We start from the raw sequence: 23,865 nt of genomic DNA on the forward strand, positions 1-23,865 counted from the left end.
GAAAGACAGCATTAGACTATGACATGAGTCAGCCCCCAATCACCCCGCCAAGATCCTAGGGGATCTTGTGTTCCCCAAACCGATTCCCACCAAAAACAGAGTCCAACCCTCCTGGGGCCCCAGGGAGCCCCTCTGTGAGGAGAGAAAGAGCTGAAGCCGTAGCAACCACCAGGTACTGCAGAACAAGGCAGGAGTCAGGGGACCTTCCCAGTCCCCTCCCTGCTGCACTGTCCTCACTTGTGCAAGATTCTGACTTTGGAGATCCCTCTAAAATATCCCTTTGGCCCTTGCTATGGACTGAATTATGTGTCATCCCCCCAATTCATTTTTTCAAGTCCTAACCCCGGTACCTGGGAGACAGGGTCTTTAGAGGTCATTAAGATAAAATGAGGTCATTAGGATGGGCCCCAAGGCAATGTGATTGGTCTCATTATAAGAAGAGGACAAATGGACACAGATGGGTATAGAGGAAAGATCAGGCGGAGGTACAGGGAGAAGGCGGCCATCCGCAAGCCAAAGAGAGAGGCCACAGAAGAAACAGCCATGTTGGCACCTTGATCTTGGACTTTCCACCTACAAACTGTGAGAGAATATGTTTCTGTTGTACCCCCAATCTGTGGTACTTTTTGTTGTGGTTTTAAGTAAAAAAATTTTAAGCCATCTCTGATGAGGGACCATAAGGCAAGCTGAGGGCAAAGTACAGGCTAAAACCCCACCACCACCACCCCCCACCCAGGTGGGATATGGGTGATATTCCTCAGGCACTCCTGGCTGCCCAAAAACAAAGGAAAGGAAAGGAAACAAATGAGTAACTGATAGAAATCGCAGTCATGCAGGACAGGAGTCTCCATCAGTTTACAAATATCTTAGTAAATTACAAGAAGAAGGCATATCTTATCAATAGCCTCATCTCCAGAAATGTATAGGCTCAGTTTCCTGGGGCCCCAACATCACCCTTCCATAGGCAAGAAGGAAATGGGACGGTAAAGTTAAATTTCCTAATAACCTGCAGCCCATTGACAAATACTTGAGGCAAATACAGAGTATATAACATTTCTCCAGGAACCCCCTGCCTTCATAATGTTAATGCCTTACTAAGAGGAAAAACAACCTTAGCTTGAAGTAGCAAGGCCTCAAGTATCTTAAAGAATCCTCTTTAGCATATCAAAGTCCCTCTGGAGGCCTCCCTTTTGTCTTTACCTCCCAATTCCATAGTCTATAACCAATCACTCTTCACAACCCCCTGGGCACCATTTTCTGCCCACCAGTCTTGTCCCCGTGCTTGAACAAAATCACCTTTTTTTGCACCAAAGAGGTGTTCAAGAATTCTTTCTTGGCCGTTGGCTCTGGACCCCCACCATCACCCCAAAACTTCATCAATCTCTACACCCAACATGGGGCTTGAACTCACAACCCCAAGATCAGGAGTCACACGCTCCACCGACTGAGCCAGCCAGGCCGGCGCCACCGAGTCTGTGGTACGTTGTAAGTCAGTCAGCCCTGGCAAACGAAAACAGCCCTCATCTACCACCCGGATATCACTGTTCTAGGGGCATCCACAAGAAGACAATCCAGGTATGACAACAGGAAGGGACCGGGGGCTCACTACAGAGAACGAGTATGGAGGCTGTGGGGTGAGAAGGTGAAACGTCACCATGGCAGACATGTGGCGTGGGCTGTTCAGGGCAGCAAAGTGGGGGTGCACAGAAGAGTGTGTCCTGAGTGAAAGGAATGGGTCCCTGCGTGCTTGGGAGGGAGTCCCAGACTCGTCTGGGGCCTTTTCCACCGGAACCCCCAGGCAGAGACCCTTGAGTAGGAAGAACTGTAGAGCTAGCTCATGGTAGGAAGAGAAGCCTGCCACCCCTCAGCTCAGGTCCACCTTCTCAGGTGGCAAGAACAGCAGGCCACAGGTCCAGGGGGAAATCTGAAGGAAAATAAGCCTCATTAGACCATCCCACTGGCGACACCTGTGCAGACATTGAAATTAGAAAGTGATTATAAAAAGGAGAGGCAGACCACATCGATAAAGAACTTTCTATGTTCCGAGGGCTTTCACGTGAGCGGATATGCACCCATTCCTCCTGACAGGTCTGAGAGGTGAGCGTCGGGATCTCCGTCTTCCATCTGAGGTAGTAAATAACCAGGAGAAGGGAACCGAAGCCTGGCACGGGACAGCCCCAGGTTTGGACCCCGACTCTGGCTGCAGCTCCGTGACCCAGGCAAGTAGCTCATTCCCTCTTAAGCCACGGGGATGAGAAATCCTTCTCGCTGGGGTACTGTGAGGGTTGAACACATTGATGTGGGGGAAGCGTCTGCCCCAAAAAAAGGGTAGCTGCTACTATTCTTGGGATTCTGCCGGACCATAGTCCCACACGGACGCGTTTCGCGAGGCTGAGGGGCCGCGGCAGGAGTGGGGCTGCAACAGTCGGCAGACCTAAGTCCCAGGAACGACCACCAGGACCAGACCCCCTGGTACCTAGTGGTATGATGTGAGGTCCGAGAGTGAATAACCAAGAACGAATTCTTGAGATGTTTTCAGTTTGGGGGGCGGGGGGGGGGGGGGAGCGGTGTTATTAAAGCACAGGGATGGGACCCGTGGGCAGAAAGAGCTGCATTGGGATTGTGAAGGATATACTTGTAAAGTGGGGGGAGGGGTGGGTAGAGACAGAAGGAAGTTTCCAAATCCCAAAGGATTTTCATATGTTAAAGAAGACTTACGAGATCCTGGAGGCCTGGCTGTTGTCAAGCTAAGGGGTTTTTTTTGTTTTTTTTTTTTTTGCCTCTAGTCGAAGCATCAACATGAAGACACTTGGGAGTCTGGAGGAATGTCATACACTGGTGGCCTCAAGTGTTTGTCAATGGGCTGCAGGCTGGAAGAAAATTTAATTTTATCTACATTTCCTTTTGCCTTTGTTCTCCACATCACCAAGCAAGGAGCACAGCCACACAAACGGGGGTGCTGGCCTTTGAAAGTCCTTCAAGGGTAGCCCCCGGCCCTATTTCAGGATGGCTATGCAAGGCTGGCTCAGAGGAGAGCAGTCTCAGGGGCTAGGACTCGGTGGGGCTCAGGGGTTTTAAGCAATTCTGAAAGGTTGTCACCAGCTATTGAGTAAAATTGGTCACCCTCAGCTCCACAGCAAAGAGACTAATCTGCCATGACATCTGGAATTTATTCAGTGCTTTTCTGCCAAGGAGATCAAAGTACTTCAAAATAATTTCCGCTAAACTTCTCTGAGAAAGAAGCCAGTGGGAAAAAAACCATTTCACCTATGAGCTGTGCTTGACATCAGTCATAGTCTCTGAAGTTTTATAATTCTTCATGATTTACAAAATGCCTTTGTATATAATCCCCAGTGGCACTCTGGGAAGTAGACAGACGGGTGAGATTGACCCCACTTTACAGGTGGGTAACCGGGAGCCCAGGGAGCTTGAGCGCATCTCCAAAGTGAGGGCAGCACGTTGGTATTGAGTTCCACGCAGATCCCAAGCAGGGCGCGGTTCCTGGAAGGCCTTTGAATCTAGCAGCTGGTCACAGTGCCGGAAGCACCCACTCTCCGAATCCCGAGAAGCCAGTGCTGGATACAGTGGAAGCAGCCATCTGCAGTGCCTGATGGGGGTGGAGGGCCAGAGCCATCCTGGCTGCAGGACCCTGGGACCCCAGCCAGTCCCACACTGGGAGGTATCCTCCAGGCATGGCCATGTTTGCTATTTTCTCCTTCCCAGGGTGCCCCCAAATCCCTCCCATGTTGTCAACCCGGCCCTCTCTCCCCTCCCCGCAGGACTCACCTTCTCCAATCCTACCCCTCCATCTCCCCTCTGCTTTTCGTTTCTTGCTCTTCACGGGACATTTCTCCTGGTCTGTGGACTTGGCCAGGGCCACATCCTGAAGCTGGAAAGAACCTTCCCCGACCCTGCTGGCCCTCCCCTCAGCTGCTGTCTACACCACCAGGGCCATTTCCTCTCCCTGCCAACTTTCCCCTGGCCCCAAGACAGTGCTTGCATCCATTGTCTCCCCACCTACCCCTGAGCCTTCGAGGGACCTCCACCCTCTCCCTGTACTTCGACTGCTCACCACACACCATCACGACGGCCTTCTACTAGGGGGTCTCCCACTGCGGGTGCTGTGCCAGCCACCCTTAATCTGACCTTGAGAGAAGGGTCCAGGCGAGGCAGCACAGGCTCACTCAGCTCGGGGCTGGAACTCACAACCACTGTGGCTCCCTGCTCCGCCACAGCCCCTCTGGTTGGGCCGTGTGTGTGCTTGGCCCAGGGGAGGCCTCCCCCATGTTAGAAAAAAAGCCCACTGACCCAATCAAAGGAGGGATGCGGAGACTGGGAGCACAATGAAGAGAGGCTTTAATCAACATTCTTGGAAGAGCAGGTGATGGACAGGCACTCTCCCGGGCAGTTACAGCAGACAATTTATCTCCTAGCATGCAAGTCCCTCCCCTGGTTCCTCATTGGCTGAGTGTTACAGAGGTTACAGCCTCACCCAGATGTGGCCTATGCCCGTGTAAGGCAAAAAGTAGTCTGATCGGAACAAATGTACATTCCCTGAGGAATGAGACTTTCAGTCCCTCTTCCCTCTGTTCTTTGGCACATGCTCATTGCAAAGCCTGTGAAAATAAGCCCACTAACCAGAGAGGGGAAACAGAATCAGGAAGCGCGGTGTCTAAGGCTTTGGGACTCCATTGTGGGGGGTGGGGGGTGTACACATTTCCAATAGGTTGTAAACCTATTGTTAATTAGCACAGCTTTGATTTGGTATTTCTGAGAATGAATCATCTCCCTTCTCACACCCCACCCTCAGCAGCTTCCTGTCTCCTGCCTACCTGGCCTGCTGCAAGTGTCCCAACGTTCCTCCTTTGTCCCTCTGCACTCACTCCTACACTCTCCTACACTCTCCCAGGCTTCAGCTGAGGGCTCTCTGCAGATGGCCTCTGAATGCTCCGTTGGCCTCCCAGCACCTCCTAGTTCCAAGTCCTTGAGGTTACAGCTCCTTGGCTGCTCAACTTCCTGAGATCGTGCAATATAAGGTCTCCAAACCTAGACTCCTCCTCTTCCCCTCAAAGCCGTCTCCACCTTGCAACTTCTCCACTTCTGTCAGGGATGCTGGAATTCTCAGTCATTTGGGGCTTTTGTACAAGCCGGGCCTTTCCACAAGCCTGGCCAGTCACATATTCCTTCTCCCTGTAGCTCCTCAAACCACTACTTCTTTATTCACTTCACTTACTTACAGATGATCTATGGTCACCTTCCCACTGGCCTTGCCTACACCTGGGAGACTGCCAGCCCTGAGCCCCCCAAGTCTCCTGCACATGCCTGGTTTTTTAAAATCATTCTAGCATACATAACGAGGTCAACCCAGGAAAGGGCCAGGGAAAACCCAGAAGCTGTGGTGTCTCAGGAGCTCCACATTTCCCAGCACAAGCTAAAAAGCAAAATGTTGGGGGCACCTGGGTGGCTTACTCGGTTAAGCTTCTGACTCTCGACTTCAGCTCAGGTCATGATCTCACAGTGGTGGGATGGAGTCCCACATTGGGCTCTGCACTGAACGTGGAGTCTGCTTGGGATTCTCTCTCTGTCAAAAATAAATAAATAAACATCTTTTTTTTTTTTTTAAAGACTCATCATTTATTTTTTTTAATTAAAAAAAATTTTTTTTATTCTTTGAGAGAGAGAGAGAGAGAGAGAGAGGCAGAATGCAAGCTGGGTAGAGGCAGAGAGAGGGAGACACAGAATCTGAAGCAGGCTTCAGGCACTGAGCTGTCAGCACAGAGCCCAATGTGGGGCTCAAACTCACAAACTGTGAGATCATGACCTGAGCTGAAGTCAGTTGCTTAACCTACTGAGGCACCCAGGCCCCCCAGATAAATGTTAAAAAAAAAAAAAAAAAAAGGCAAAATGTTGGCCTCACACCTGCTCAGACTTTAACCTTCTCCCAAATCCAAACACTCTGACAGTGTTATAGAACTTAAACCGCTTCCTGAACTGACTTCTCCAGGGAGGCACAGGATTCAAAGTCAGGCAGACCTCAGCCTGAAACCTACCTGCCCCACCCACTTGCTGTATGACCAGTAAGTTGGTAACTTAACTTCTCTGAGCTTCAATTCTCTCATCTGAAAATTTAATCGAGTTGTTGAAAGGATTAAACTTAAACCGGGTAATATGTACAAAGCATACTTCCTGGCACCTCACTCAGGAAGTAGTGGCCTCTGTCTTTACTGGAGACCAAGATATACCCCAGCCGCACCCCCAGCCCCCCTTCTACACTCTATGCCTCAGCCTTGGAGACTTCCCCCAGTGCAGGAAGGGCAGACATGGCTCCTCAGGAGTCATCAGCAAGGGGAGAGCATGTGACAGAAAACACCTTGATTATTTTGTTTACGTTTATTTATTTTGAGAGGGGGCAGGGGCAGAGAGAGGGAGAGAGAGAGAATCCCAAGCAGACTCTGCACTGTCAGAGCAAAGCCTGATGCCGGGCTTGAACTCACAAACTGCAAGATCATGACCTGAGCTGAAATCAAGAGTAGAGTGCTTAACTCACTGAGCCACCCAGGCACCCCCTTATCAAAACTCTTTAAAAAAAAAAATCTTTATTCTTTATTCTTTTTTTTTTATTCTTTTTTTTTTTAAGTTTATTTTGAGAGAGAGAGAGGGAGAGAGCATGCATGAGGGAGAGGCAGAGAGGGAGAGAGAATTTCCCAAGTAAGGCTCCGTGCTGTCAGTGCAGAGTCTGATTGGGTCTTTCTCTCTCTCTCTCTCTCTCTCTCTCTCTCTCTCTCTCTCTCGATGAATAAATAAACTTAGGGGGGAAAAGGGCTGGAAAGCCATTCTTACAAAAAATAATAAAGCTAAAACAAAAACTCTTAGAAGTATGAATCCCCAACAATCCTGCCATTTGGTTTTCCTTAATGAAATTAGACAAGAGGGGCACCTGGGTGGCTCAGTCACTTAACCATCCAACTTCGGCTCAGGTCATGATCTCACAGTTTGCGGGTTTGAGCCCCGCGTTGGGCTCTGTGCTGACAGCTCAGAGCCTGGAGCCTGCTTCGGATTCTGTGTCTCCCTCTCTCTCTGCCCCTTCCCTGCTCATGCTCTGTCTCTGTCTCTCTCTCTCTCTCTCTCTCTCTCTCTCTCTCTCCCAAAAATAAATAAACATTTTTTAAAAAATGGAAACAATTAGACAAGGATACCAAGATAGCTGTTCACAAATGTTTGTTCTGGGCTGTTTATAATAGTAAAAAAATGCAACAACCTTGTCCAAAAATAGTCTAGTCCATAGGTAGAGTTCCTAATTGCAAGCAAAAGAAACCATTTCTGGCTGATCTGGGTGGAAAAGGGATTTATTAAAAGGATATCACATAGCTCTAGGTATGTAGCTGGGAGAGGTGGATGATGTGGGAAAGCAAAGGCAAATGAAAAATTAAATTTCCTTGCTGCCTACAGCCCATTGACACATCCTTGAGACAGCCAGAGTGACCTTCCTCTAGGAGCTCAGCTGCCTCGATGATGACACTTTGCTAAGGACAAACAAAAAGGAATCCTAGCTTAACATTCTCCTGACCCCTCAGGATCCTGTAAGGCTACTTTAACATATAAAAATCCCTTTGGAAACTTTCTTTGTCTCTACCCCCGCAAGATATACATTGGCAACCATACTCTAAGCATATGGCCCATATGCTTAGATATACATATACAGCTGAAGGGTCTCATGGCTACGGTTTTACTAGACCGTAATAAATGACCTTTTCCTAACAATAACTAACCCCCTCAAGGTCCTGGATACCTTGCTTCCAAAATTCCTTAGAAACTTATGCTCTCCCTAACTCCCTAACCCCCTCCCACCTTGAAGCTATACAATCAGTCACCATTCACAACCCAAGTGCAGCTCTTTCCGCCCATGGGTCCTGTTCCCATGCTTTGGTAAACCACCTTTTTGCACTGAAGGCTGCTCAAGAATCCTTTCTTGGCCATTGGCTCCGAATCCCAACGCTTCAAACAGCATCAGTGGGTACCTGGGTCACGGGCAGAACTGGTACAGTGGGCTTACCACTACATTTCCAACCAGAGTGGTGCCAAGCTCTAGCCATTACCACCAGCTCCACTGCTGTGGGCTGCCCAAGCAATGCGCCGTCTTGCTGAAGAGTTCCTCCAGGGCCTCTCTGCTTTTATGCCACCAGTTCCTAGTTCAAACATGGGGTGGATGTGCCTGATGGGCAGAATCTGGATCCCATGCTTGTGCCCCACTGGCAAGGGAGCCTGGGAACCAGTCTGGGACTTTTGGTTTCTATAGAGGTAGTCTGGCTCTGTTTCTCCTCATGCTGGAAGGAAATTTGGATGCTGAGGAAGACTGACACATGTGCAGCGGATTAGGAAATGGGTAAAATAAATGATGATGCTTGAATAGAAGTGGGATACTATGGTGAGGGGGCTGAATCTAAATCTACAAACTTTAGTTTCCTAGCTGAACTTGATTCTTATCACAAGTGCCCATTCGGTGGGGGTGAGAGAAGCAATAGTAAATTAATCTCAGAGAATTTATGGCTCCTCTCCTGTGGAGTGTGTCTAAATTCTGGAGGCTTACACAGAGTAACAGCAAACACCCTCTGCTCTAGATTCTCCATGTCATTTGGACAATCTCCCATCCCCCCCAGTGGCGCGGGGTAGAGGGAATAGACACCCTCTCTTTGGTGTCCACAGAGGCTGTGCTCAGCCCTTGTCACCTTCTCTGTCGCTCTACTCAGCCCGAGTCTGGAAATATTAATCCAACCTCCAGAGCATGAATAAGACTTACTCAGACTTCTGGGGCTCCTGGGTGGCTCAGTCAGTTAAGCATCTGACTTCAGCTCAGGTCATAATCTCACAGTTCGTGAGCTCGAGCCCCACGTCGGGCTCTGTGCTGACAGCTCAGAGCCTGGAGCCTGCTTTGGATTCTGTGTCTCCCTCTCTCTCTGCCCCTCTTCTGCTCTCTCTCTCTCTCTCTCTCTCAAAAATAAATAAACTTAGGGGCGCCTGGGTGGCGCAGTCGGTTAAGCGTCCGACTTCAGCCAGGTCACGATCTCACGGTCCGGTCCGTGAGTTCGAGCCCCGCGTCAGGCTCTGGGCTGATGGCTCGGAGCCTGGAGCCTGTTTCCGATTCTGTGTCTCCTTCTCTCTCTGCCCCTCCCCCGTTCATGCTCTGTCTCTCTCTGTCCCAAAAATAAAAATAAAAAACGTTGAAAAAAAATTAAAAAAAAAAAAAATAAACTTAAAAAAAAAAAAAAAAAGACTTACACATACTCCTATATTCTTCAAAATCTATTGATGATGCCTCAGTTCCTTCCTAGCCCGAGGGCTAGGCTTTGGAAACACTAAAGGCAAGAATTAACTCCTTTTTTCCGCTTTCTGCTTTTCCTGAAGCAGTGAATGTTGAGTCCCCTAGCTGACTGAATGGAGAAAGAACCAAGGAAATATGTAGAAATATCCCTCAGTAGACATTTCAAAACAGTCCCCCTTCACACTCTGTACTTACTGATATCTTTTTCAGAAAGGTAAAATCAGGGATGCCTGACTGGCTCAGTTGGCAAAGCATGTGACTCTTGATCTTGGGGTTGTAAGTTTAAGGCCCACATTGGGTCTTTAAAACTAATTAGTTAATTAATTAATTTAAATAAATAAATATTAAAACCAAATATTTAAAATAAATACAATTTAAAAACAGAAATAATCTAAGTAATGAAAATATGATAAAAAAAAAAAAAGAGGTAGGGGCGCCTGGGTGGCTTGGTCGGTTAACCGTCCGACTTCGGCTCAGGTCATGATCTCACAGTCCATGAGTTCGAGCCCCGCGTCGGGCTCTGTGCTGACAGCTCAGAGCCTGGAGCCTGTTTCGGATTCTGTGTCTCCCTCTCTCTCTGCTCCTCCCCTGTTCATGCTCTGCCTCTCTCTGTCTCAAAAATAAATAAACGTTAAAAAAAATTTTTTTAAATAAAAAATAAAAAAAAGAGGTAAAATCATGACACAAACAAATATAAAATGAAGATATGTTCAAATTTTTTTTAACTCACTTATTACTGAGAGAATCAGCAAGCTATAACAATTATTAACAAGGACAATCCAAATAACAAAGACATCTATAGACAGGTTGCTGATATGAATTTGCTAATAATAGAGGCAAGACTGTTCTCTTTCACTGGATGAAATTGATTGCATCTTTACTGGAGAAAATGTATTTACATGTCTGTAAACAGGAATCATTTACAACTACCATCAATTCTTTACATTACATTTTATTCTAGAGAGTTACAGAATGATCAAAGATGAAAGGCACAGACATGATAGAATTGGGTGTGCCCAGGAAGGTCCAAGCTTGGCCTTCCATAGAAAGGGAACTCTATTAATTTCCTAGGGTTGAGTACCACAACCCTAAATGGGTATTATAGAACAATGGAAATGTATATTTTCCCAGCTTGGGAAACTAGCAGTCCAGGATCAAGTTGTCTACAGGGCTATGCTCTCTCCAAAGGGGCTAGGAAAGAATCCTTCCTTGCCTCTTCCAGCTACTTGTGGTTCCTGGCAATCCTTGGTGGTCCTTGGCTTGTAGACATCACTCAGCCTCCATTGTTACATGGCATTTTCCCTGTGTATCTGTGTCTAAATTTCTCCCTTCTTTTTTTTTTTTTAATGTTTATTTACTTTTGAGGGAGAGAGAGAAAGATCATGAGCACTAGCTGGGGACGGCAGAGACGGAAACAGAGGATCTGAAGCATGCTCTGCACTGACAGCAGAAAGCCTGATGAGGGGTTCGAACTCACAAACCATGTGATCATGATCTGAGCCAAAGTCAGACACTTAACCGACTGAGTCACCCAGGTACCCCTAAATTTCTCCCTTCTTATGAGAACAGCAGTCATATTGGATTAAGGCCCACCCTAATGACTTCATCTTAATTTGATTAAATCTAAACACTTCTATTTCTCACAGTTCTGGAGATTGGAAGTCCAAGATCAGTGTGTCAACAGGGCACATGGTCTGGTAAGGACCCTCTTCCAGCTCTCCTGGGCCTCTTTTATAAGACATTAATCTCATTCATGAAATCTCTGACCTTATGACCTAATCATCTCCCAAAGGCCATACTTCCTAATACCATCATATTGGGCATTACGATTTCAATATATGAATTTGGGGGAAACACAAACATTCAGCCTGTAGCAGAGCCCAGTCGTAGAGGGGCCCTCACACTCTCATGGGTTTTACCTCCAAGAACCCCACCAGTTTCTCATGATAAAGAGTAGAGAAGATCCCTTTAATGTTTCTGGCATGGTAACCATTTTGAAATAAACCCAGAAGGTTCTCCCTAATAGGGACCTCCAAGGGAAACCTTACCAGAACCTTCTCTTACCTGAAGGAGGAACAATTAGCCAGCTATGACCATGTCTAGCCTCCCTGTCTCATGTAAGAGAAGGGAGAAAAAAGGCTGAGAAATGCTTCTGAAGGTCAGAGCCCAGGGACTCAGGCCTGCTAAAAACAATGAGATTTAATCGTAAGATTATGGAACACTTCTCTTTCCAACATCTTTCCACTACATCAACTTCAGGATACTAACAGTGGATTAACTGGGAAAGCTGCATAGCACAGAGTCTATCTAAGAAGGAGTTCTTAGGGAAACCCAAAAATTACAGAGGAAGAAAAAACAAGGAAATTAGAGGAAACAAGCCTGTGGCACTCAGAGCCACAGCAATTCTTAAACACAGCCCAGCTCCTGCCTAGAATAACACAAAGCATTACACTAAAAACCTACTTACCTCAGTTTCTCTTACCCAGTTTGTCATGTCTAGCTTTCAACAAAAACTTACAAGGCATGTTAAAAAAAGCATGAAAGAGGGGCACTTGGGTCGCTCCACTGGTTAAGCATCTGACTCCTGATTTCGACTCAGGTCATGATCTCACAGTGTGTGTGTCCGAGTCTTGAGGAGTCTGCTTGGGATTCTCTCTCTCCCTCTCTCTCTCTCTCTGTCCCTCCTCTGCTCATGTATGCATTCTCTCTCTCTCTCTCTCTCTCTCTCTCTCTCTCTCTCTCTCTCTCAAAATAAATAAATAAACATTAAAGAAAAAAGCACGAAAGAGAGGCGCCTGGCTGGCTCAGTTGGTGGAGCATGCAACTCTTGATTTTAGGGTCATGAGTTTGAGCCCCACATTCGATGTCGAGATTACTTAAATAAATAAAACTTGATTTTAAAAAAAGCACAAAAGAATACCATCTGAGGAGACAAAGCAAGCATCAGAACCACCCTCAGCTATGACATAGACTTGGAATGATGAGATAGGGAATTTAAAATAACAATGATTATTATGTTAAGACTCTGATGGAAAAAGTAGACAACATGCAAGAATAGATGGGGACTTCAAGCAGAAAGATGGAAACTCTAACAAAGAATCAAAAAAATAAAAATAAAAAAGAAGGAAGAAACACTGTAACACAAATGAAGAATAACTTTGATGGGCTCATCAGTAGACTGAACACAGCTGAGGAAAAATCAGTGCACTTGAAAATATGTCAATAGAAATTTCTCGAACTACAAACAGGAAAAAAATGAAAAAAAAAAACAACCCAGAATATGCAAGCATGTAGGACAATTCCAAGTGCTCTGAAATACTATAACTTTGAACAGCAGGATACATGGCTCTCTGGGTACCTCACAGAGCACCCACATGGGACTTTTCATTGTGAAAGTCAGGAGGCAAGCTAATCAAAGTCAACAGAATCGCCAAGGTGGATGGGATGGTCACCACTCTGAAAATTACAGTATGAATCCCCCAAAAAAACTAGATTTGCGAATAACACACAGTGTGGTCTAAATGAACAAATATGGATCCTGGAGTCAGACCTAGGTTTTGATCTCGCTCTGCCCCTTTGAACTGTTTGACCTTGGCACGTTACTTGCCTTTGTGATCCTGTTTCCCCCTTTCATAAAGTGGGCATCATACCTTTCTCACAAGTCTGCTGTGAGGATTAAATGAATCCTATGAATAAAGTATACAGAAAATTGGGGCGCCTGGCTGGCTCAGTCGGTCGAGCGTCCAACTTCGGCTCAGGTCATGATCTCACGGTTTGTGGGTTCGAGCCCTGTGTCGGGCTCTGTGCTGACAGCTCAGAGCCTGGAGCCTGCTTCGGATTCTGTGTCTCCCTCTCTCTCTCTGCCCCTCCCCCACTTGTGCTCTGTCTCTGTCTCTCAAAAATAAATAAATGTAAAAAAAATTTTTTTTTAATCTAGAGTATTCAGGAAATGCTCAATAAATATTCACTTTAATTCTTATTGAGATAAGTTCTGATTAAATGCAACTGAAGAGGACAAATTAGCTGAACAAGGGCTGGCTTCAGGGGCACCTAGGTGGCTCAGTCAGTTAAGCACCTGACTCTTGATTTCAGCTCAGGTCTTGGTCTCAAGTTCATGAAATTGAACCCTGTGTCTCCCTCTCTCTGCCCCTCCTGCTTTCTTTCTCAAAATAAATATTTTTTTAAAAGAAAGCCTTTATAAAATAATATCAGAAAAATTCAAGTAAAGGCAGTAATGGGATTTTTTAGTGTTGTTTTCTTTAGACTCCTTTTATAAATGAAAACCCAACTTGGTGGCAGGGTAAGGGGACTCTTTCCAATATTCTCAGCTTCCCGGCCCACTCATCCAGGGTTTAATAAAGCATTGTGCTGTGGAGTGTGACAGGTGGGGAACAAAAAGATGATTAAAGATGTGGCTCTTAGAGTACCTGTTTTGTTCTCTGAAGGTGGTTGTATATATTTAAGTTGTGTTTCTTGCTGTCACTATTATTCTTGCTAATGCCCAGATGAAGTGTATTTGTTAAGGGAGAAAAATGTCTTAAAACAAAACCTCCTTATCCTTATCTATAAAATGTTGACATTGTGAGACTATGCAGTTTATAGGTTCCGTTAACTTGGAGAATGTGTGTGTGTGTGTGTGTGTGTGTGTGTGTGTGTGTGCGTGTGCGTGTGCGTGTGTGTGAAAGAAATGCAAATTTCAAATTGTAGATTTCTGCCAAGGGGCTAGAGCAGCTGGAGTCATCCAGTGATTCTTTAGGTTGGTTTGTGGCCATTCTAGTTCCAAGAGAAGACAAACTTTTATTTTAAAATTACACTTTGAGGGGCCCCCTGAGCAGCCCAGTCAGTTAACCATCGGACTCTTGATCTAGGCTCAGGTCATGGTCTCCCAATTCGTGAGATCAGGCCCCGGAGTCTCAGGGGAGCTGCTTGGGATTCTCTCTGCCCCTCCCCCTCTCTCTTGCACACACACTTATTCTCTCTTTCTCAAAATAAGTAAATAAACTTAAATAATAAATAAATAAATAAAATTAAACTTTGAGACTTAAAAATAAAAGCAGGAAAAAAAAAAAAGGATTCCTAGGCCAAAAGAAATGATTTAAATTTTTGGAGAGCTCATCAGCATTTCAAGAGCAGTGATAAGCCACTGGAATTTACTTTGATATTTTCAGCTCCAGCACAGCCACCTCAGCCTCCCTGGGTCCCCTCCCCTGTGTCTCAGCGTTGGCTGGGTGACCACAGCACACCAGGACCTGAAACTCTCTTACTCTCATTCCCCCACTGTCCTTGTTTGTGTATCTGATTAGCGCTATGCTTTTTTTTTTTTTTAAAGATTTTAAGTAATCTCTATACCCAACATGAGGCTCAAACCCACAACCCTGAGATGAAAAGTCCCACACCCTGCCGCCTCAGCTAGCCAGGCACCCTTAGCTCTATGCCTTAATTCTTCTAGAGGCTTCCTCTGTTCAGTCTTTCCCCCAATGTCCATTTGTCCATCCTCCTGACTCCTTTTTTGGTTCCTGCTCCGTGGCACTGACCTGAATATAGAATTGTGCTGGCTCACAATTGTTTTAATGGCTAAGAAGATGTCACAATGTGTTCTCCACGCTAGGGTTGTCATTGACTTATGGGGAGGTTTGGGGGGAGAATGGTGAATAAGGTGCCCCTTATTCAGAAGCTTGTCGTTACAGCGATTTGGAACCCCAAACACATTTACTCATAAAAGCCAGTAGCCCTGAGCTTCATGAAGTCTGGCCCCAACACCAGCCTACCTTACTATCCTCTTTCTCTTCCCACCATCCCCATTCACGGACTTGACTTTCAAGTTGTGAGGGTTCCTCAGGTGCCTTCCAAACACTTTTCAGCTTCCCCACCCACAAATTTATACTCCTTCCTCCTGGAATCCCAGACCTTTGCTTAGAATCATCTGGCAAATAAATATCCAAGTGAAATCCAAATCCAGCTCCTCCATTCCCTGATGATCTGTTCAGACCAGATTTCTCTTGCATGGGAATTCCTATTCTATTTCATCTCAGCTGGTCGTATGAGCTTTACAATAAAAGTCACAGCATATTGCTTTTCGTAGCTGTTATAATGGAAATCTTGGCATATTCTTGTTTCCCCTCACACTGTTCCATGACCATTTGTTGTTGAATAAATTAATGATAATAGCTACATTTGTTGAGTGCATGCTATAGGCCAGGCAGTGTGCTATGCCCTTTACATGCGTTGCCTTATGTAATTATCACAGCAAAATTTTTTTAAAAATTAAAAAAAAAAGATACCGTGATCCCCACGTTCTGTGGGGAGCTAAGGCTCAGATGGCATAAGTAACTTTCCCAAAGTCAATTATCCAAAAAGTAGAGCAATGATTCCAACCTAGGGATGTCTGACTCCATGCCCTATGTCCTTTCTACTTCCCAGGAGAGATAGCCTAGATTAAAAGTATATGAATAAAACTAAACTCAAGTACTGGGGATTTTTACAACCCCCAGGTCTAAGGTGTGTGACTTTTCAATGCTCCAGGCAGAGAGATGGCCACTCTTTCTCTTACCAGGGGAGGTAGGCCCCAGAAAGCAAAGAAACAAGATTCCAAATTTGAGGTCCACAAAATGCTGCAGAAAACATTTCCTGCCACTAGAGGACTCCCTTCCCCTTAGGCAAAAAGCGCAGCTTCCGGGGAAGATGATACTCGGGCGATCCTGCTGTTGATGGCCTGCTGGGGGCTTCGCTTCGCCTCCCTGAGGCTCAATCCATTTTGCCTAAAGCCCTGGGTCCCTGCAGAACCTGGCCAGCCTGTGAATCCATAGGGCAGTGCCCCAAGCTGGAGCAGTGGGAGGACAAGTCATTCCTGAGCCCCCTGGATTGGGGATGCTTTGGTGTAGGCCCTAGGCTCATTTGGGGGCTCCTTGCATAGCTCAGGACGTGTGAGGCAGAGGGCAGAATAGTAAACCTTCCTCCCTGGAGAAGCAGAGACGCAATGTGAGTAATCAGCATGCATCCCGCCCAAAGCCAGCCTGGCCTGCTCCAGGCCCCGAACCCACGGCAAAGGACTGCAGGGTAAGTGGTCCATGGACACCCCACTTCGGCAGGCTCTGAAGGCGGGATGCACCTGTAGGTTTTGCTGAGAGGAGGAGGGGAGCACCCTCGGGAATAATGAAGCGCTATATTGGTTGAAAATAACTTGCAGAGAGGCGTGAAGTACCTCTCTGGCTGCGACTGTACAGCCCGCTCGCCTGGGAGCTCCCTTGCCTTCCCCCCCTCTCCAAAGCTGGGAGGAAAGGGGTTTCTGCAGTATTCCATTGGGGTTCCCCTCCCCCCCTCCAGGGACCGTGGGATGGGGTGGGAGGGGAGGACTCAATGGTGCATTTTAATCAACAGCAACACCTTTGAAGTGGCATTAAGTGAAAAGAGGCAAATTGCTAAACCGTATCCAAGCTATTATTACTACAACGACATAAAATAACAGATTACAGCAAAGGCTTGAGAGAGGTTTAGGGAAGTGGTACAAAGAAAGGCCTGATGATCCGCCCTCTCCTTTTTCAGATTTGTTGATTTAGTTCAATTATGCGTGTGTTTAAAACGTGAAGGAAAAAAAGGTGAGTAAATGTGAATTGAGTTATAAAACATTTCCAAAGGCTTCACCGTGTCCTGAAAGGAGGTGTCCAGAAATAGGACAGGCAGCTGGACCTGAGAGCTCCGGATGGAGAAGCCCTAGCTCAGCTCAGCTGAGAGAATGAACTCCAGGTTCGAGCCCCCAGAGCGGACAGACGCGAACTTAGTTGGCCCCGAGGGTCCGTCCACTGTGTACCGTACGTCAGAACATTTCGCTATAACGACCACCCGGTCCTCTCCATCGTGCAGTCCCGCCAAGCGCCCACTTTAGAGGCCTCACACTGGGTCTTGGAGGGAACCAGGCGGCAAAGGGCTGGCCCAGCAGCGGCCGGGGCATTGTTTCAATCCCTCGGGTGGGATCCTGCAGGGAGGGGGAGGGGAGGGAAGGCGGTGTATCCTAGGGACCCGCCCCGTAGCCCTCCCAGGGGACTCGTGCATCAGCGTGTGTGAGCGCTGGGGCTTTGTGAAGTGTAGTGAGTCACCATGGAAACCCAAAGGAACGCGGAGAAGGGCGCGCGGGGGGTCGGCGGGTTCTCCGGCCTCACTCTCCTTCCCCTCTCGGACCCCGGCCCTGCAGCAGGGCCTGTCGGGAGTTGTAGTCCCAAGGCTGCGGCCGCGCGCGGCGGCGAAGATGCGGGGCGCCGCCTGTCCCCGCCTCCCCCTAACCTGCTAGCGCGAGGTGGGGGAGCACTGGGGAGGAGACGTCGGGTCGGTGATTGGCCCAGACCGCCTCCAGCCCCCACCCACGTCCCCTCCTCAGCCCGCGGCTGCCGACTCCAGCGCCCCGCGCGCCAAGGCGGCGATCGAGCGAGCGCGCGTGCTGCCGCCGCCGCCCCGAGCACCCGCAGCTCCTGCGCCGCGTCAAGACCGAGGAGAGACGGACCGACCGACGGACCCTCGCAGCCGCAGCATCCCGGAGGAGTGCGTGATGGCGAGGCGGGCGGTGGGCTTATTCTCCCTGGGCTGGGACATCCATCTCATGGCCTCTGTTTTTCTGGGAGGCGCACAAAAGGGCAGGGTTCGGGGTGCGCCCAGGGGCCCCGCTGCAGGGGACGCGGCGGGAGGTGTGGTTTGGGATTGGGGCGGCCATCGGGGCTACACTGAGGCCGGAATGGGGTCCTCTTTGTACGCCCACGGAGCGCCGTGCAGTGCCTGGCTCATAGTAGGCGTTTCATGTGTGCTTGTGGGATTGCAAAGAACTGAGGTGAGGAGACGGCTCGGTTGAAGGGATTTCACTCTTAGCACATAGTAGGTGCCCAGCCTCTCTCGTCGAGGTGCAGTGAATGACTGGAGGCTGGGCGGGGGCTTCTCTGGCTACCGGCCCGTCCTGCGCGAGTCCCTAGATCGGCGCTATCTCTGGCCCCCCACCACCACCGGCACACACACCCTGCGTCCATCTCGCCTCCGGGTTGGGATTTGCCCAGCCTGTACCAGACCCGACGGCTTGTTCCACTCGACTGGCTAACGCAGCGGTCGCCTAAGGACGGTTCGCCTGCCGCCTCCGAGGCACCTGCCTGAACTACAAAGGCCGCCTGTGGCTGCCCGCCCCAGAGCGGGCGCCGAGCTGGGTCCCTTCGCTGGAGCCCATTGCGGGATCTCTCCCCGCAGCATCGATCTTGGTGGGCGACAGACACCGACGCCCCAGGCCTGGGGAGGGGCAAGAGCCCGAGCCTGAGAGAAGCTGGAATGGGGAGAGGCAGACGCGGGGCCTCCGTCTGGGCAGAGACGGGGAGATGGGGAAGCTGGGTGGGGACAGGTGACTGGGTCTGGGTGGAGGGGGAAGTAGAGACCAGGGTTGGAGGAGGAAAGAGAGAGGGGGCGGGGGGCGGGTCTGAGGCGGGAGGGAAGAGTGCGGTGCAGGTGGCGCGAGGCGGGGCGAGTCTGGGACTGAGGAAGAATGAGGATGGGAGGGCAGACGCTGGAGGGTGGAGACCGCCGGGGTTGAAGAGGGTAGACGCCGGGGAGGAGGAGACCCGCGCCGGCCGGGGGAGGGTCTCTCTGGGGAGGGAGGTCTCCCAGTGGAGGAAGGTCTCCCGGGAAGGGAGGGGGTGGGCGGCTGGGAGGCGGGTCTCGGGCCTGAAGACCCTCGGCTCCAGGCGTGGAGCCTGGAGATCCTGGCGGCCAGATCCAGGTGGCCAGCTGGGCGTGGCCGTCGGAATGGCAACCGACCTAGGATGGCGGATCCGAGACTGGGCTGAGCTGTCCCCACTAGGAGCTTTGTCTCCCGGCCTGACACAGCCCGTAGGGACTAGCTTAAGGTTTTGCGATAATCCGCAGCGCCGCAGGCACACCCTTTTCTTCGCGGAGCTGAAAGGCTTGGTCCAGTGGCAGATGCTGGCAGGGAGGCGGGATGGGGGAAGTCTCCCGCCGGAGAGACCCAGAGAACAATAGCCGGCACTGGTATCCACGCGACTCCGTACCAGCCCCCCCCCCCCCCATCCCCAGAATTGCAACTGTTCAGTTTTCTGGTGCAGAAAATGCTCTGGTAGAAATCTCAGGGCGTGCGCTCGTCTTTTGGGGTTTGTGTTGGGGACCAAGCCCCGCTGTTAATTCCCTGGCGTGAGTCGCGCGTCCCCCAGACTGTGAGGCGGGCTGAAAGCCGCCGCCACCGGCTTTAGGTGCCTCCGCGCCGCCGCCTGCCCCTTGCTATTGACCAGGAGCCCAGACGTGGCGTGGCGGCCCGGCGGCGACCTGGAGGTTGCCTCCGTGCACAGCGAGCCCCCTTGAGCAGTCGGCTTTGTCTGCGGGCTCACGTCTAAGGTCTGCTGTGTGTTCATGGAAGGAGCAGTCAGGATTGTTGCGGATTGTGGTTAAAAACAAAAACAACAAACCAAAAAACGGACAAGTGGCTTTTGGAGATTACCCGCCAAGGGTGCGGCTCTTGGCTTTTACAGCCTGCAGCCTGGGCACCAAAGCTTCCCATTGCCAGTGACCACACCCAAGCCAGTGTGTCCATCCTTTGCAGATTTTGCCTGTATTGTCTGCTGACCTAAGACAGGGACGGCTCTGTGATAGGAGGTGGCTGCTTGCCCATGGGAAAGCGGATGAACAGAAATGGAAGCACAAACCAGGGCTCAGCAGACCTTTCCATGCGCTCATAGTCTTGCTGGCTGTGTAAGCATCTTTCATGCCAGACTGCAGCATCTTGACATGTGAAAGGATTACCCAATCCTAAAATTTCATTTTATAGGTTTTCTTTAATCATTGTTTAGCTTATATTAGAGGTGACTCTTTGGCATCAGGCTTCTACTTTTAAATTGTCATTCATTTAACAAAAAAGATGTGTAGGGAGGGCAAGGCAGAAGGATTATTTTCTTTTATTCATATTTTATTTTATTTAGAGTGAAGGAAGCTTGGATAAAAGAGCATCATAGGACTCAATCATTGTGACTTGTATTTGCCGTTAAGTTAACTGATGAGCCTTTGGCTCTCTCTAGCCTTGAAACCCCAGGATTTTCTTTCTTAACCAGGTTGATGCATAAGGTTGGTGCATAAGGCTGTGATATCACTGTTGGCTCTTGCCCAGAATATTCGATAGTTGCCAACCCGAAAGCCTCCTATTTGGGCAATACTGAGTGGACATAGGAAAGCAGCAGTCGGCTGTATCTTGCTGGTTTTCAAGGATGGTGTTTTTAAGAGGTGCCTCTCAGAATTTACAAAACTGGTCTGAAAGGATTAATTGGAATGCTGTTCACTGAATGATTTAAACTAAGTTAATAGACCTGTCTATCTCTAGAGTAGGTGAAAACCAGGAATCTTAATATTGGAAAACCTACAATCTGACACAGAGGTTTTCTTCTTATGAAGGAGCTCCAGGGGGAAATGTGTCTTCATGTCGTACCCAAGGGGGAAAGTTTCAGAAGGGAATGTTTTGTTGGTTTATTCTTTTTGAAAGAATTTTACGGGTTTATTTAAAGGTGTAATCCTGTTGAGCCCTGTGTGAACATCCATCCCAATAGTTTCCTCCTGGAGAGTCCACAGATGAGGAAGGCCAGCATCCGTATGACCAGCCCATTTGTATAGGGAAGATGGAGAGAAAGCAGCATCCTTCTCCTACCTCCTGTGAAAATGTCTGGGAGACAGGGCGCAGAGGGAAGAATCAGGCGACCCCAGAATTCCGGGGTGCCATTGTTAACTTCCATCTCCCTGACCTCGGGGACCTTGGCTAGGTATATACAAGATGTTCATAGGACATGAACCTGACTGTTTCCAGCATAGCCCCTCCAAGATGGAGTTGTAAGCCAGGATACTTTCAATATGCTTTATGCACTGTGCGTTTCCTCCTATGGGAATGGTTACGCAGCAAGGCGAGCATACACAATTGGCAGAAGTTAAGTTTGGGGACTTGGTGTTGACTTCCTCTGTGGTACCTCCACACCTCTCTGTCCTTCTACCATGGATACCTGGGAGTTTTCCCTCCTTAATAACCACTCCTCGGGGGCGCCTGGGTAGCTCAGTCAGTTAAGTGTCCAACTCCAGCTCAGGTCACGATCTTGTGGTTAATGGGTTTGAGCCCCGCATCGGTCTCTGTGCTGACAGCTCGGAGCCTGGAGCCTGCTTCGGATTCTGTGTCTCCCTCTCTCTGCCCCTCCCCCACTCGCACTAGTCTCTCTCTCTCTCTCTCTCTCAAAATAAATAAACATTAAAAAAAATAATAATAACTGCTCCTCTGACCCAGGATTCAGCATGATCCTACATAAAGAAAGCTCCAGGGAACTGTAGGCCGAGGGCCATCACAACTGGCCACATCTCTGGAGTAAATGAGGATTTAGATAATTATACAGAGCCAGAGAAGTCAGTATTATTATTTTTTTAAGTTTATTTATTTTGAGAGAGCATGAATTGGAGAGGGGCAGAGAGAGAGAGGAAGAGAGAATCCCAAGCAGGTTCCCCGCTGTCAGCGCAGAGCCCAACTTGGGGCTCGAACTCACAAACTGTGAGATCACGACCTGAGCCAAAACCAAGAGCTGGACGCTTGGTATCTAAGACCCAGGGTGCCTGGCCGGCTCAGTCAGTAGAGCATGCGACTCTTGATCTTGGGGTGGTGAGTTCAAGCTCCACTTTGGGTGTAGAAATTACTTTAAAAAAATCTAAAAACCTGTCTATCTTGCTGGTGTAAAAATTAACCAAATTCTGATAGAATCTGATCCTGTTCATTTTTGTTTTCCGAGCTATAAGAAAATAATTTCAGAAACGCCTTGTAAGACTTGGTACACAGGAACCTATAGGAGAACAATAATACTGAAAATCTTTGTCGGCATGAAAACCTGTAGGAAGAAGTTGGCATAATGTGAAATCAAATGAGAATAACAAGTCAGGTGTTTTATTTTATTGCACTTCTAGCGAATAAATGAGAAATAATTTTAGGATCACTTTGCCTTAATTTTTTTTATTTTTTATTTTATTTTTTAAATTTTTATTTATTTATTTTTTAACATTTATTTAGTTTTGAGAGACAGAGAGAGAGAGAGCACAAGCAGGGGAGGAAGAGAGAAAGAGGGAGATATAGAATCTGAAGCAGGCTCCAGGCTCTGTGCTGTCAGCACAGAACCCGACGTGGGGCTCGAACCCAAGAACCCTGAGATTATGACTTAAGCCGAAGTCGGATGCTTAACTGACTGAGCCAACCAGGCACCCCACGTTTCCCCCCATCTAATCTTTCATTGCAAGGGGCTGGGGCAGGCTGCAGTGGGGTATCACCAGTGGGAACAGAAAGAATGATTAGGACCACTTCATGAACCCCCACCCTTGCAAATAGTAGGAATAGCTCTGTGCTGAGTCTGAGCTTCTTTAAGCACAGCTGTTGTCAGCAGCTGAGAACTTGTAGTTAAGAATGTTCCAGAAGTGCTCTGATTCCAGCTTTGCCAAATCATCACAGTGTGTGGTGTTGGCCTGGCATTTCACCTGCCCCTTCATCATCTAGAAGATCAGGTACTGGTGAGGGGCTGTTGTTCCAAGGCTGTTCTGGTTTTGGTGTGGGAAAGAGCGTTCATGTTTGGTTGATGGTAATTGTTGGGAATAAAAATATCTGCAGTTTTCCAGCTAAGAAATAAACTCAGCATCACAGAATTACTTATTTAACAAACACTTTCCAAGCACTTACTCTGTGCTGGGGTTGTTCTAGTGCCTATGAATTAAGTACTATTATTATCCCCAGCTTACAGTACAGAAATCACCCAGCTAGAGGAGTCGAAGAGCCAACCTTCAAACCCCAGGGGTCTGCTTAGAGTCTGTATAACTTGCGGTTCTCCAGAGAAACAGAACCAGTAATGGTTATCTTACATGATTGTGGGGTCTGGCAAGTCTGACATGCCTAGGGCAGGCCAGCAGGGTGGAAACTCTCAGCCAAGAACTGATGTTGAGGTCTGAAGACAGAATTTCTTCTTCCTCAAGGGAACCTTGGTTTTTCTCTTAAGGCCTCTCAACTGATTGTATGAGGCCCACCCATATTACTGAAGAAAACCTCCTTTCCTTAAAGTCAACTGATTGTAGATGTTAACCACATCTACAAAATATCTCGACAGCAACAATATATATAGATGGTGTTTGACTGAATAACTATACTATACTACACCATACTATACTATACTGTACTATAGCTTAGCCAAGTTGACATAAGAAACCAACCATGACAGAGTCCATGCTTTTTTTTTTTTTTAATATTTATTTATTTATTTACTTACTTACTTAGAGGGAGAAAGAGTGTGTGAGCAGGGTAGGGGCAGAGAGAGAGAGAGAGGGAGAGGAAGAATCCCAAGCAAGTTCCGCACAGTCAACGCAGAGCCCGGGGCTGGGCTCCATCTCACAAATCGTGAGATCATGAACCGAGATGAAACCAAGAGTAGGACGCTTAACCGACTGAGCCACGCAGGCGTGCCCACAGAGTCCAGGCTTTTGAAACACCACTCCAACCAAGAACCTTACCTGGTGGGTGT

At 48.3% G+C, this 23,865-nt stretch overlaps 1 protein-coding gene across 2 annotated transcripts in view; it reads left to right on the forward strand.

Annotated features, from left to right (window-relative positions):
- Window positions 1–17,480: 17,480 nt before the first annotated feature.
- The window catches only part of DPYSL5 (dihydropyrimidinase like 5), a 102,632-nt gene continuing 96,247 nt past the window's right edge, over window positions 17,481–23,865 (forward strand). Inside the window, exon 1 of one of the 2 annotated variants that reach the window (XM_058682805.1) lies at window positions 17,481–17,851. The gene's annotated coding sequence lies outside the window, so the exon portion shown is untranslated. The remainder of the gene's footprint in view (window positions 17,852–23,865) is intronic. The other variant, XM_058682804.1, reaches the window with a different exon arrangement.

This window comes from Neofelis nebulosa, chromosome 9, assembly GCF_028018385.1.
Source record: "Neofelis nebulosa isolate mNeoNeb1 chromosome 9, mNeoNeb1.pri, whole genome shotgun sequence".
Lineage (NCBI taxonomy): Eukaryota > Metazoa > Chordata > Mammalia > Carnivora > Felidae > Neofelis > Neofelis nebulosa.